Source organism: Mesocricetus auratus, unplaced genomic scaffold (assembly GCF_017639785.1).
Source record: "Mesocricetus auratus isolate SY011 unplaced genomic scaffold, BCM_Maur_2.0 Super-Scaffold_100014, whole genome shotgun sequence".
Taxonomy (NCBI): Eukaryota; Metazoa; Chordata; class Mammalia; order Rodentia; family Cricetidae; genus Mesocricetus; species Mesocricetus auratus.
Window position 1 is genome coordinate 70266311 of NW_024429197.1, and position 15029 is coordinate 70281339.

Consider the following 15029-nt stretch of genomic DNA (forward strand, 5'->3'; position numbering starts at 1 on the left):
CTATGGACTTCCCCCATAGCACTTCTTTCAAATTGTCCCATAGGTTAGAGTATGTTGTGTCTTCATTCTCATTTAATTCTAGGAAGTCTTTATTTTCTTTTTTATTTCTTCTTTGACCCAGGAATGGTGCAGTTGTGCATTATTCAATTTCCATGAGTTTGTAGGGTTTCTGCAATTTGTGTTGTTGTTGAATTCTAATTTTAACGCATGGTGGTCTGATAAGTTGCATGGAGTTATTCCAATTTTTTGTACCTGTTGAGGTTTGATATGTTGCCAAGTATGTGGTCGATTTTTGAGAGGGTTCCATGTGGTCGTGAGAAGAAGGTATATTCTTTTTTATGTGGATGAAATGTTTTATAGATGTCTGTTAATCCCAGTTGGGTCATTACTTCTATTACACCTTTGATCTTTGTTGAGTTTCTGTCTGGTATTCCTGTCTAGTGGTGAGTGTTGGGTGGTGAAATCTCCCACTATAAGTGTGTGGGGCTTTATATGTGATTTAAGTTTTAGTAATGTTTCTTTTATGAATGTGGATGCCTTTGTATTTGGGGCATAGATGTTCAGGATAGAAACTTCATCTCGGTGGATTTCACATGTGATGAGTATGTAATGACCTCTTTCATCTCTTTTGATTGATTTTATTTTAAAGCCTAATTTGTTAGATGTTAGGATTGCTACCCCTGCTTGTTTCTTGGGTCCATTTGATTGGAAATCCTTTTTCTAACCTTTAACTCTCAGGTAATGTCTGTCTTTGAGGGTGATGTCTGTTTCTTGTATGCAGCAGAAGGCTGGGTTCTGTCTTCAAATCCATTCTCTTAGCCTGTGTCTTTTTATGTGTGAGTTAAGGCCATTAATGTTGAGGGATATTAAAGACCATTGATTGTTTGCAATGGTTGGTGGTGGTGGAATTCCACCCCTTTGTTCTTTCGACTGTTGGTAGAGTGTGATTCTCTAATGACTATATTTTTCTGGTTGTAGTTAACTTCCTTGGGTTGCAGTGTTCCTTCCATAACTTTCTGTAGGGCTGGGTTAGTGGATACGTATTGCTTGAATCTAGTTTTGTCATGTAATATCTTGTTTTCTCCATCTATAGTGATTGAGAGCTTTCCCAGGTATAGTAGTCTGGGCTGGCATCCATGGGCTCTTAGTGTTGGTAGAATACCTATCCAGGACCTTTTGGCTTTCAGAGTTTCCATGGAGAACTCAGGTGTAATTCTGGTAGGTCTGCCTTTATATGTTACTTGGCCTTTTTCCTTAACTGCTCTTAATATTCTTTCTTTATTGTGTATATTTGGGGTCTTGATTATTATGTGGCGAGGGGACATTTTTTGTGACCCACTCTATTTGGTGTTCTGTAAGCTTCTTGTACTTTCATTGGCATGTCTTTCTTAAGGTTGGGAAAGTTTTCTTCTATTATTTTGTTGAATATGTTTTCTGCCCCTTTGAGGTGGTTTTCTTCACCTTCTTCTATATCTATTATTCTTAGGTTTAGTCTTTTCATGGTGTCCATATTTCCTGGATGTTTTGTGTTAAGGATTGGTTGGACTTAAGATTTTCTTTGGTTGATGAATCCATTTCTCCTAGTGTATCTTCAACACCTGAGATTGTCTCTTCCATCTCTTGTATTTTGTTGTATTGCTTGTATTGGTAGTACCTGACCATTTGCCCAGATTTTCTATTTCCAGCCTTTCTTTAGATTGTGTTTTTTTTTATTGTCTCTATTTCAGTTTTCAACCCTTGCACTGATTGAATTGTTTCTTCTAATTCTTGGTTTATCTTTTCTTCCATTTGTTGCATTTTATGAATTTTTTGGTTTGCTCTTCCGGTTCTTGCATTTTTGGTTTGCTTTTTCTTCCATTTCTTGCTTGTTTGGTTTCTTTTTCTTCCAGTTCTTGCATTTATTCGTTTGTTTTTTCTTCAAATTCTAGCATTTTTGGTTTGTTTTTCTTCCATTTCCTGCCTTTTTTTTGTTTCTTCTTTCTTCCATTTCTTGGTTTTTTTTTCCTTTTCTTGCATTTTTTGGTTTGCTTTTTCGTCCATTTCTTTGAGGAATTTTCCTATATCCTCTTTTAGGGCCTCTATCATTTTCATGAAGGTGTTTTTAAGATCATTCTCTTCTGCTACATTTGGAATGTTGGAGTCTTGCTGGTGTGGTGTCCCTAGAATCTGGCAGTATCATATTTGTTTTTCTGTTGCTGAGTATGTTTTTGCATTGTCTCTTTCCAATCTCTTCTTTTAGTGGGTTCAGAAAGAGTCCCTTATTGGTCTGGTGGTTAGGAGAACAGAGTTCCCTTTTGATGGATGCTAGCAAGTCCAATAATTTGGTAGTTCTTCTATTCTTCGTCCTCGTTCTGGTCCTGTGGGTGGAGAAGAAGACCAGGAATCTGGAGTGCTTAGCCTCCCACCTGGTCCCCTTATCCCTTTCCTGGAAGAGAACACTTGGGATTTGGGGTGCTCCTGCCAGGATGGCAAGCTCTGTGGCTGTCCCTAGTCACTGGAAGGCAAGCCTAGGATGCGGGGCCTTGCTTACCTGGATCTACTTGTTTCCTGGTCTCGTTGGTGGGAGAGAAGACCTGGAATCTGGGGTGCTTGGCTCCCACCGGGATTGGAAGCTCTGTGCAGTTCTCAGGCAATCCCCAGGCACTGGACCACAGGCCCAGATGCAGGTCCTGTTTTACCTGGTCCCACCAGACCAGATGGCCCCCTGGTCTCCTTGTTGGAAGAGAAGACCTGGGATCTGGTGTGTTTGGCTCCTGCCCAGATGAGAAGCTCTGCAGCCTTCCCCAGTCACTGGAAGGCATGTCGGGATGTGGGGCCTTCTTTACCTGGATCTACTTGGCCTTCAACTTTATCGCATGTAGCTGTTTTACATCCCAAAGTCCACACTACATTCCTGCTTCCCCAGCTTTGCAGTGTCCTCATAATCCATATGGTTTGTCCACCCCACACACTTTCTTTTTCTATTTTTATTTAAATTAGAAACAAGATTGTTTTACATGTCAATTCCAGTTCCCTCCCCTCCTCCCCTGTCCTCCATTAACTCCCTATCCTATCCCCTTTCTGCTCCCCAGGGAGGGTGAGGTTTTCCACGGGGGAATCTTCAAAGTCTGTCATATCATTTGGGTCAGGGCCTAGATCCTCCCCCCTGTGTCTAGGCTGAGATACTATCCCTCCCTCTGTGTGGAATGGGATCCCAAGTCCATTCTTTTGCTAGGGATAAATACTGATCTAGTACCTCAGGGCCCAAAGATTGCTGAGGCCTCCTCAGTGACACCTAATTTCAGGGGGCCTGGATTAGTCCTCTGCTGGTTTCCCAGCTATCAGTGTGGGATCCATGAGTTTCTCCTTATTCAGGTCATCTGTTTCTGTGGGTTTCACCAGCCTGGTCTTGACCCCTTTGTTCATCACTCCTCCCTCTCTGCAACTGGATTCCAGTTCAGCTCAGTGTTTAGCTGTGGGTGTCTGCCTCTGCTTCCATCAGCCCCTAGATGAAGGCTCTAGGATGACATATAAGGCAGTCATCAGTCTCATTATCGGGGAAGGGCATTTAAGGTAGTCTCTCCAATATTTCATAGATTGTTAGTTGGGGTCATCCTTGTAGATCTCTGGACATTTCCCTAGTGCCAGATTTCTCTTTAAACCTATAATGGCTCCCTCTATTGGGGAGTTTCCTTACTTTCTCTCCTCTATTCTTCCCCGACTCAACCTCATGTCCTCCTCTCCCCTCATCTTCTCCCCTTCTCTTACTCCTAACTCCCTCTCCCCTCCCTGCATGCTACCAGTTTGCTCAGGAGATCTTGTCCCTTTTCCCTTCTCCGAGGGCCCATGTATGTCTCTCTTAGGGTCTTTGTTTCGTAGTTTCACTGGAGGTGTGGCTGTAGACTGGTGATCCTTTGCTCTATGTCTAAAATCCATGTAAGAGTGAGGACATACCATGTTTGTCTTTCTGTGCACCCCACACACATTCACGCTGCTCTATTCTCTGCCTCTTGCTATCTCTCTAACTTTGCTATTCTTTCCTGCCATACTTTCTCATGTTCTCTCACTGATATCTCTGGCCATGGCCAGTCTCTTTTTCCTTTTCTACTGGTCTCTATATGTCTTATAACAATGTGCTTAGTTCTTGTGTCTTCAGGCTTAGTCAACAAACCAGATGTTTCTGATGAAATTTCCCAAATCTCCTTCCCCCTTCCTACCATACTAGCCTCCTGCACTCTAACCTTTCTAGATACAGGAATGTTAGCTTTTCATTAGTCAGAAATTATGTTGCCTTTGTCATCAATATAAGACTGGAATGTTAGGTCTCACAGGCAATCCACATATCCAGAAATAAGCTCAAGCTTGGCTATCGAAACATTTCTGTCAGTTACATAAAAGCCAGCAATCCTTATGAGCTTGTTAAACAGGATATCCCCAAAAGGAGCAATTTCCCTTACCTCCCACAGAAGGGACTCATGACTCTCCAATTCACATATACTGGTGGCACCTATCAGCATATCAAATCCCACGCTGGTCTCCAGGGTCCCTCAGTCTCTGTTCAAAAGCTTTTGTTACACATTCCAAAGTCCATGCTAGAATCTTAGACTTTTTCACATCCTTCTGTACACTATGCCCCTTCTACCTCATGGGCTTTTGCTCCCCCAGCCAGTCATCCTTCTTATAAGCCAGCTACTCTTACTATTCTTTCTCTTTCTCTATTGCTATGCTCTGCTCTATCTGTAGCTGTTTCACTCTCTCCACGATTCTTTCCTGCCATGCCCTCTTACATTCCCTTATGCTTTCTCTCCTCTTTTCTAGTCAGTTTCTCTTTCTCTCTGCTCTGGACCCTTCAGATACCTGTGGATATTTTCACTTTCTTACACACACACACACACACACACACACACACACTTCTAATAATAGAGCAGTCAATTCAAAAGTTTCTTTATTGTAAACCCTCTGCTACAATAGGAAACTGAAATCCAAAGAAAATAAACCGCTGCATGTCTCTCACTGGATGGTAATTAGATCATGAACTTGGACCTTGAGATTTCTCTTTCCCCTAATTCTGTAGCCTATTAATTCATTTTTAATCAAACAAATAGATAGAATAGATTAAGAATGACTCAGCCCTACACATTTATGAGTCTAAATTCTGTCCTGGCCTCCTTTCAAAGCATGCCACAGAACTTTTTTGGGTATGCATTGTCCCTTTGTCTTCTGACACTTGACATAGCCTCCCCTGCGGCATGGGTGAGATCTGTTTCTCAAAAGCTTGATGGGCAATGATTGAGAATGCTACAGAATTTTCTTTGAACATGAAGTTGAAACAACAAGCCCTCTGGAAGCTGGCATGACCATGTTCATGATCTGGTTTCTGTCCTCTATTCTGGTAGCCAGTGTATACTCTCTGATCCAAATAGAACTTTCAAAAGAAACACTGGGTCATTAAATCACAGAACAAAGAAAGGAAGGGAGGGAGCCAAATGATGTTGACCTTCCCTGCCAACTTGATTTGAATGCTCACTGATGTCACCTAAGTCCAAAGAAGGGGCATGGGGGAGTTGGGTTCTGAAAGAAAAGACCCCAGGTCCAAGGCAAGGACAGACTGCAAATGGGTAGGATACAAACAGAAAGCTATTTCCAGCAGGTAAGCGATAAATCCAATCTTTATTACCTTTTATTATGTTGTTTCAACAGACTCTTAAAGACAGCACAACGGTCTGTTGATAGTGGCACTAAATCTCTTTCATTTTCTCCCCATATTACTTTTTCCTCCTGGATTTTTTCTCTCTTCTCTCTCTTCATGAGTCAAATTTTATTGGTCTTCTCTAGAGGATCATGGTGGAATTGTTAATGATGGAGAACAAAAATCCAACAACCCTCAAATGTTCAAAATGTGAACTAGTAATGAACATGTGCATGTCCTATGTATGTATGTGTTGTGGTGTGTGGTGTGTGTGTGTGTGTGTAAAAGCAGAGTTAAGGCATAAATTTAATTGCAGGAAATTGGGGCCTGGGTGTGTGTGACAGGCATGAACATAAGAATAATTTATTGCCAAAATGTTAAATGCTAGAACAGAATTAAAATAAGCTAAGGGTTACATTTTTTCACTCTTTTTCTTCTTCTCTTCTTTAAACTCTACTTAAGGAGCAGAATTTTATTAGGAAACCAATCCTAAGAATACTGTGAGGTGGTAAAGCAAAGCAGAGATACAAGAGTGAGGGCGAAGGGAGAAGATGAAGGAAGGTAGATGAGGGGTTAAGGGAGAGAAGGAGGACACAGAAGGGGATGGAGGGTGGAAGATCTGGGGATGGTAACTGTATATCCTGGAGACAGATTACAAGTATTAAAGTGTACAGTGTGCCACTTACTACAGTGTGGATTTGAGAAAGCAACTTGACCTTTCTTTGTCTCTGCTCCCATGTTTGTTTAAAAATAGTAGTGCTACCTTCTCTAGATAAATGGTAGGACTTAAGTAAGTTAATTCAAGGAAGGTACTCACACATGGGGAAGGTTAAAGAGAATTAGCAGTTATCACCATGAGCAAAAAGAATTGAGACATGAAGGATGCAGACATAGGTAGGAGCTAAGTCCCATCCAGGAGACAAAGACTTCCAACTCCTGGAAATTAGGTCTATCAACCCAGGCAATTCATTGTAAGGAAATGGGATTTTTATCTCCTATTGTCAAAGTGAATGTTTAATGCCATCATTACCAAGTATTTGATTTTCATTTGTATTCCGTGTGCTTCAATATTTTGTTAAAGTAGTGCAGCCCATCAAATTGGGACCCAGAAATTGTAAATGCACCAGATAGGCAGCTTCCCTTGCTTTTAATGAGGAAAACAATTTTTCAAGCCTTGTTAGAATTGCCAAACAGTGTTTCCTGCTGGGCAAGCTTCATTTACTTGGCATCTCCTACTGAGAGACACCAGTACCATTCCCAGAATGGGGAGTTGAGAAGACAGGCAACTGATTGAAAAAATACCAACTTCAATTTGAAATTTGTGTCTTCCAAAGAATAGAAAGGTATTGTTTTGGTGGGGGAGGAGTAATTCTTACTTTTTAAAATGAGCTTTGCTTAACAATTAGATAAATTCATTCCATTTATATGCTTTAAAATGTTAAAATTTAACATTTAAATGTAAGAGATCCTGTCATGAATAAGTTCAGACTGATTGATTCAATTTCTGGGAACAGTGACAAGGATCTTAAGACTGGTTCATATCTCAGTAGGGAAATGCTCAAATCCTCTAGTAATGTCTGCAATGTAGAAGTTGCTAGTACTGGTTCAACTTTACCCTTATCTAGTCCAATTTTCTATTTTACAAGCATTTTTAAATCTTGTACATTGTAATTTATACAAGTTGATTTATAAATTCCATCTTAGTATGTGTGGATTTACTGAGATATGAAGATTTGAATATAAATAAGAATGATTTGTGGATAATTGGCAAGTAATCAGATTTGGCTAAATAGTTTTGTGAGCTTTTGAACAATATGATTTTTTGAACAGTTTAAACTGGCTTTTCCCTATTCCTGCTGCTGATTTTGCATTTAATCTTTGCTACCTAGAAAATATACTAAAAACAGTTTACAGCTATTAAAAAGTTGTGCTGATTCAAATACAACATACTTTGTAAGTATATTAGAAATTACTAATAATTCAGAAATAAACAAAACATAAATGCGTCTGTGATCAGTGTAATCAGCTTTCTAAGAGTTGTAAGTTCAAGGGCAGGTTTTGTTTGTTTTATTGGTTTCAAGGTTCATGGATTTTAATTACTGCTTTTGCTGTCCTCTTAACATTGAATCTAAAGATAATGATTTATGTTTCAAAGCTTTTGACTTTTCAAACATACTCCTTTAATACCTCCTTATGTTTTAGTACCCTATATACTATAAATATATCATATTATATTAATTATATTATTCATCTTTATTATTATTATTGTATTTTTGTCATGGAGAAGGTAGACTGTAAAGAGTTGAAGTAAAAAAGCAATCTCAAATTCTCTCTCTCTCTTTCCCACCTTCCTCCCCTTTCTTCCTCCTTTCTTCCTTTTCTTGAAAAGCAAATCCCAGGTTGAGAAAACTAATGTCCTTCATGTATCTAAAAGCCCAGCGTCTTAAATCTTTCCACTAATTCTGTTAAGACTGAAATACCTGGACAGGTCCTGGGGTCTGGCTTGTATCAGGCCTATGATGCACGGGCCATCCATTCTGCACTGATGTCTTTGCGGCTGTGTTCAGAACCAGCCAGACAGACCTGGGTCCAACCCAGAGTGGGGGAGTGTGGATCAGGGAAGTCCTAGCTACCCAATGGCGCTGAGACAGAGACATTTTGTCATTTCAGTAGGGCTCTCAGTCCATACTGGAGACCATGGTTTATTCAAGCATCTTCTTAAATAGCTTTCCAAAAGTGGGGGTACTGGCAGAAGACATCTATTATCATGTATATAGGGCTAACCAAGAAACACTTCCTTTAACCCTAGAGATGGTCCTAGAACACACGTATATAAACCCTCAGACATTCTGTAACGCACATCTCATGAGTCTTCAGATATGCCTTACTGGTTCCCAGGCATGCCCCATCAGCCCTTGTGATGGGTATGGGACCTAGGTCTATTGTTACACAAACTAAAAGGCATTTTCCACTGTGACCAGGCCATCTGGAGGTAACCAGCCACCATCTAAAACACAGTAGGAGATTCAAGCTCCTGGAAGTGAGCTGAGGCCTATACCCGAAATATCATATTCAGGCCCCGACAAACAGGAAACAGGTGTAAGTCAAGCTGTAGACAAACAGCATAAGATACTGAAGTATGGAAATTAAGGGTGGTATGTCCAGAAGTAGAATCATAGAAGACTTGAGAAGGGCAGGAGAGATGAGGAAAGACCTCTCAAAGCAGTGTTTTAAAAATATAAGATCATACAAGGGGCTAGGGGCTCGCTTTTGATCCCAACACTCAGGAGGCAGAGGTGAGTGGATCTCTGAGTTCAAGGCCAGCCTTATAGAGTGAGTTCCAGGACAGGCTCCAAATCTCTACAGAGAAACATGTCTTGGAAAACAAAACCAAACAAAAAGGTATAAGATCATTATCCCGAAGTGTATTAGAGAAATATTTTATGCAATCGGACACACATTATTTAAAACTATTTCTGACATCCTGCCACTGCAAGTGGTTCCACAGTGGATGTTGACCTCACTCTAACATAAACTATGATTGCCAGGGACAGACTCAGGTCACAATTCTTTCTCTGCCATTTCCAAGTTTATATCTTCAGTATGTGGTTACCTCTAGATAGTATCTTTCCCTTATTTTTCTGCCTTTTAATATGTCTTCAGACAATAATGGTCTCTGGAGCCTATGCTTGGGATACCTGACCTAGCATGTGCTCGGGCATTAGTCCTCCTTATTTCTGTCTGTCAGAAACAATTGAACAGATCAAGAGAAAAGAATACATTGGATTTCCCTTAAGTAGGATGCAGGCTATCAATGAGAGTTTCGTGCTAGAATTGAACTCTGTGTGTTGTGACTCAGGGAAGAACATTTCATCAATTTCTAACAGGGTTCAACTAGAGATTTGGGGTAGATACTCAGAAAAGCAGGGGAGTGATGCCAAATTAAATCAACCTAGTGATTCATTCAAGGGCTGTGATGCCTTCTCCACAAAGAAAAAAATCACTCAAATTCCCTGTAGTTTTCAGTTCAATTTTCAGAATTCATCCCTTTAAAATTTTACTGAAGCTTATTTAATGAGAGTGAGGCATATGCTAACACCTAATTATATAATATATATATTTTTTATGTATATGATAGATATAATCCTTTTTGTAATATGTCCTATTTCACAGAACATAAGCCAATTCAAATAGACAATGCAATATAAAAATTTAGTTTGTAGTATATAAATTACATACATATACACATATACACACACATTTTTGTTACATCTTCACCTATGTTTGTGCACATATATATGTCACATATATACACACATTTTTTGCTACATCTATAACTATGTGTATGTATACATATATGTATGCATATACACACACATGCCTACATACACACATATAGATACATACATACAAATGCATCTTCTCTAAGTCCATATGCATTGATTTTTCCACATCCCAGTGTCAAATATATCCACTTTCTCATAAACACTTTTTAACAAAGAGACCTTTGTAGAACAGATGTGATAATAGTTAAGAGGCTCCAATGGAACAGAACTGATAGACTGATAATATATGACCAATGTGACTTTGAAAGAGTAGCTTACATGATACAGAGTGGAGAAGCTAGTAATGTCTGTCTGCATGATGGAGAGCCTGAGAACCAAGTAACGGCTCAGTCTACAGGGCTGAATGCCTCAGAAGTCCCAATCTGGCAGTAAAATCCCCCAGGAGTGAAGAGCCACTGATCCAAAGTCCACATAGGCAAATGTGGGACCTGAGCTCCAGTATCAGGGAAAGACAATGGCAGTGGCAGCAGAGCCACTGTTAAGCAGTAAACCAGACGAGCAAGCAGGGCTGATTTTTCCTTGGACCTGTAAGGTTGCGCCTACTCTGAAGGAAAACATTCTTCCCTCAGATAATCCTTCCTAAACATGTTTTACCAATCCACACAGAGACATGTCTTGTGATTAATTCAGGAACCAATCAAGTTGACAATCCAGATTAGCCACTAGAGAGGGACATTTGGTTCAGCAGTGGAGGTCACTGGTTTCTCTTTCAGAGGACCCTGATTCCATTTCCATCACCAGTATGGCGGCTCACAATTACCTGCACCTCCAATCCTAGGGCTACTAACACTTTCTTCTGACCTCCAGAGGCACCATGCATGCATATGGTGTATATACATACTCACCAGCAAAATACTCATACACATAAAATAATAAAATTACTAAATCTAAAAGCAAACACTGCAGTAGATAAGAAACAGTTATAATCAACACACTCTTCAAGCCCATATATGTGGTTATTTCTAAAGTATGGACCATTATTTCTATTAAGCTGTCTTGTCACATCATGGAATATCCCATACTTGTTAAATAACACATATTAACAATATGTGAAGGCATTTTCCCAATCAGAAGGTAGGCTGTAAAAATTGAATATTAATACTTATCATTGTTCTCTAGACATCACAGTTGATTCAGATGTTTTTAACAGAGTACAATTTTTCTGTAGACAGATAATATGTTGACCTGCCATTACTTATTATAACTCTTATTTGAAGGACCTTATCAAGTATTCTCATAGCTAAAGATAAAAAATCCCAAAACAAATAAAGATAATGTTCCTTTGGGACAATGGGTGCGACATGAACGTTATATCATTCCATTTAAGTATTGTATCACACATCTTAGTTTTTGAGAAAGGATCTCTGAGTGAACCCAGAGCTCACCATTTTGTTTGGACTGGTTGGTTTCCAAGCTCCTTGGAGGAGCCAGCTCTTCCTCCCACCCTACTACTGCAGTTAAAGGCATGCCAAAAGTTCAGCTATGGAAATCGATGCTCGAGACCCAAGTCCTCATGCTTGCATAGAAAGCGCTTTACCTGCTGAGACATCTCCCCAGCCCTCCAGATATGTAAATTCTCAAAAGCCACTGTGACCCTTCTAAATTAAAAGCACTGAAGGCGGGGGCTTTGGTGATCTGTATTTCCAGAAGCTCTTTTGGAGATGTTGAGAGCCAGTGGTCTAAGGCGAAGTAGTCTGTAACTTCCACCTCTCAAAGCTAACTGGAGCAGAAAGCCTGAAGGGGAAACAGTGCCAAAAATCTCTGGAAAGTTCTTGGTAAGTGTGTTTAATTTTCTTTTACACATGTCAGTTGGTACTTTTGTGGTGTCTGGTGAGTGACGTTCCAGCTTTTTGATTACCAAAGCAGCTGAGGTAATACTTATTATTCCTGTGTTGACTCATATGACCATATATTTATTCATTCTACAAATATTTGTGCAGCACTTACATCAGGCATTTTTGGAGAAAGCATATGCATGCCATAGATAAATATCCTGGCTGAATGTAGTTAAAAACAATAGAGTTGATAATATTATCAATCTAACCAAATTTGTTATAAGAATTACAAAGCAACAGTGTGAGACATAATGTGTCAGGGAATTTCAACTAAACAAGGATCTGTGGCCCCCTCTCTTAAGAAGTGATATTCAGCCTGGCATTACCGAAGGGAGAACTGAACAGGCATTAACCAAGAAAAAAAATGACAGAGATGACTCTCACTGTGCTCAGGAAACTAGAGGAAACAAATACAGTGAGAGAGGAGAGGACAAAAGAAAAGTTGTCTAGTTCCATAATAAGACTTCGTAGCTGAATACACTGAACACTTTGGCTGCAGGATATGGGCAGATCAAGCTGGAGCTGAGTGGGAATTTTTCTACCTCTTAGATAGCCTTCATAGAACCAGGATTGCTGCACAGCCTGCTGGGGAGGAAAATCATCTACAATTTTGCCCAGCTCTGAGTCCTTGGAGGTACAACAATGACCTACCAGGTGAGATATGCCCTCTAGTTCGATAATGGCAGGACTGCTATGTTCATGGTTTGAGATAGAATCTCTACAGGTTGGTAGAAACAAAGTGAAGCCTGGGAAATCATGGTTAATAGGGGACATTTCAAATAAAAATGGTTCCACTGGATGCAGTGAGGACTGTAGCAGAGGCAATGGAAACAGGAGGAGCACAGGGAGGAGTCCACTGCTGAGACCCAAACAAGCATTTAAAATGCTGCCACTAGAATAGAAGGTAAAGCCATGACTTAAACTGCAGAGACCTCACATCTATGGACAGTCAACATTTTCTGGAATCACTTCCAAGTGTTTTTGACTCAGAGACAGATGCAAGACTTAGAAGCACATAATGAGGAGATATTGACCTCAGTGGTCCTTCTCAGTGACTTTAGGGAAGTCCTTGATCAAAAATAGCTCCTCCTATACCACCAAGCCACTCTTACCTCTGAGAATCTTTCCCCTAAGTATTGCCCTTTCACTGTTCTTTTAAACTGAAAATCCCCTGAGAAATTAAAGCTCTGAACTCTGTGAAAATGTTGAACTTGTCAGTTCTCTCCTGACAAAGGCAGGTAATAAGGTTCCATGGTTACAAGGCTAAGCTAACACTGTGCTGTGACCCTGGTTTCCCTCTAACCCAGGTCGGGACAGGGACGTGATTTGACTGACACTTCTTACCCCACACTTGGCCCCTGGTGACTGCAAGTTGACACTTTCACCAGCCCTCTTCCCAGGGTGTCCCATCATCTCTCTTGAGGAGCTGACAGCACCTTGGCATTCCTGACAAATGACTCATTTCCAGACACACACACACACACACACACACACACACACACACACACACACACACACACACACACTTCACTTTTTGAAATTTCACTAAGTACCTCCCCCGCCCCCTGCTCTTCTGACAACTTCTAGCAGTACTTTATGTTAAAACCAGCCTGATTACACCAGACAGGGTTCACCACCCATAGAATTCATTCTCCATCACAGACTCTGATATGCCGGCAATGGCCTGATAGGCGTCATACTCCTGTGGACCTATGGTCTGATGCCTAGTACCACAAAACCTATTGTCTCCCAACTTGTACAGGACTCATTATCCTTCCCAAGGATATCCTATGTCCTTCCTGTAACACTCATTCTTCCCTCTCTCTTCCCCAGACAGAAAATCTCTCTTGCATTGTCCTGCTTCTTCATGTAAATGACTTGTCATTTAAGCCAGTAGAAGTACAAATCATGCTTTCTCAACTTGTATCCATTTCTGCCAGTCCGTCACCTGTTTCCTTTCTTCTTATGCTCAAGGCTATGCCACCAATGCCTTATTCTAAATATTAAAAAGGCTTCTATCTCCCTACCTCCATTCCTGATCCTTCCAGAGGCCCCAAAGCCATTACTCTAAAATACAGATCATCTGCAAAAGCTAATTTTAACCCTTTCATACCAATCTATTGACCTTGGAATAACAACTTTAACTTGGATTCAAAGTTCCATCTAAAAGCGTCTTGTTCCTTTTGACTTTAGAACACCTCTCTCAGTATCCTTAGAAAAATCCTGCTTTCAGGCCGCTGCAACTCTATGTTCATTCTTCCATAAAATGTCTAGTTTTTCTTTATTCAATAGTGCCTCCTTATTCCTTAGAGCTCAAGTCATAAACTGAAAATTTTCATGGCATGCCATTCTCAAAATGATTAAGGGGTCATTGTGAGGCTCAAATATTCTGTGCTCCTTCCCATTTGCCTTGAACTCCATTAATGTACTGGGTCCTTGTCTTCTGTCCTATTGAGCTATGACTTGAAGACTTAGGTGACCATATTTCCAAAGAAACAGCCAGAACAAGATGATGAACAATGGGCCAGGCGGTGGTGGCGCACGCCTTTAATCCCAACACTCTGGAGGCAGAGGCAGGCTGATCTCTGTGAGTTCGAGGCCGGGCTGGACCGACAGCCTCCAAAACAATACAGAGAAACCCTGTCTAGTAAAACCAAAAAAAAAATGATGAACAATGGAACCCATTTTCAGTCCTGTACCTTAGCTGTGATCTTGGCTTCTACATGCCATGCCTTAGAACCTTCTATCATAAAATTTATCTTAGTATCTGTCATTCCAGTACAACTTTATAGCACACCACCAAGTCAATCATTTAACTAATTCTATGGAAAAGGAAACAGCTTGGGGGAAACAGATAATTTGATTATTTTTGTGTAACTAATAGAAGGCAGAGGGGTATTTTCTGGCTGATTTCTTTTTTTTTTTTTTTTTTGGTTTGTTTGTTTTGGTTTTGGATTTTGGTTCTGTTTTATTCTAGCCCAAATAATGCTGTAGACTTTTCCAGGGGAAAGTCCAGGCATCTCCATTTACCCAATTTTACCAAGTTTTTTTCAATTTTTTAAATTAAATTAGTAGCAAGCTTATTTTACATGTCAATCCCAGTTCTCTCTCCCTTCCCTCCTACTCTACCCACCACTGAACCCCTATCCCATCCCTTTTCTGCTTCCCAGGGAGGGTGAG

At 40.3% G+C, this 15029-nt stretch overlaps 1 long non-coding RNA gene across 1 annotated transcript; it reads left to right on the plus strand.

Moving 5' to 3' along the window:
* Nucleotides 1–6932: 6932 nt before the first annotated feature.
* Nucleotides 6933–12481, plus strand: LOC121144043. Its single transcript, XR_005881387.1, has 3 exons — nucleotides 6933–7011; nucleotides 11662–11789; nucleotides 12399–12481. It is a non-coding gene; the product is annotated as an uncharacterized LOC121144043 (long non-coding RNA).
* The last annotated feature ends 2548 nt before the right edge of the window (nucleotides 12482–15029 follow it).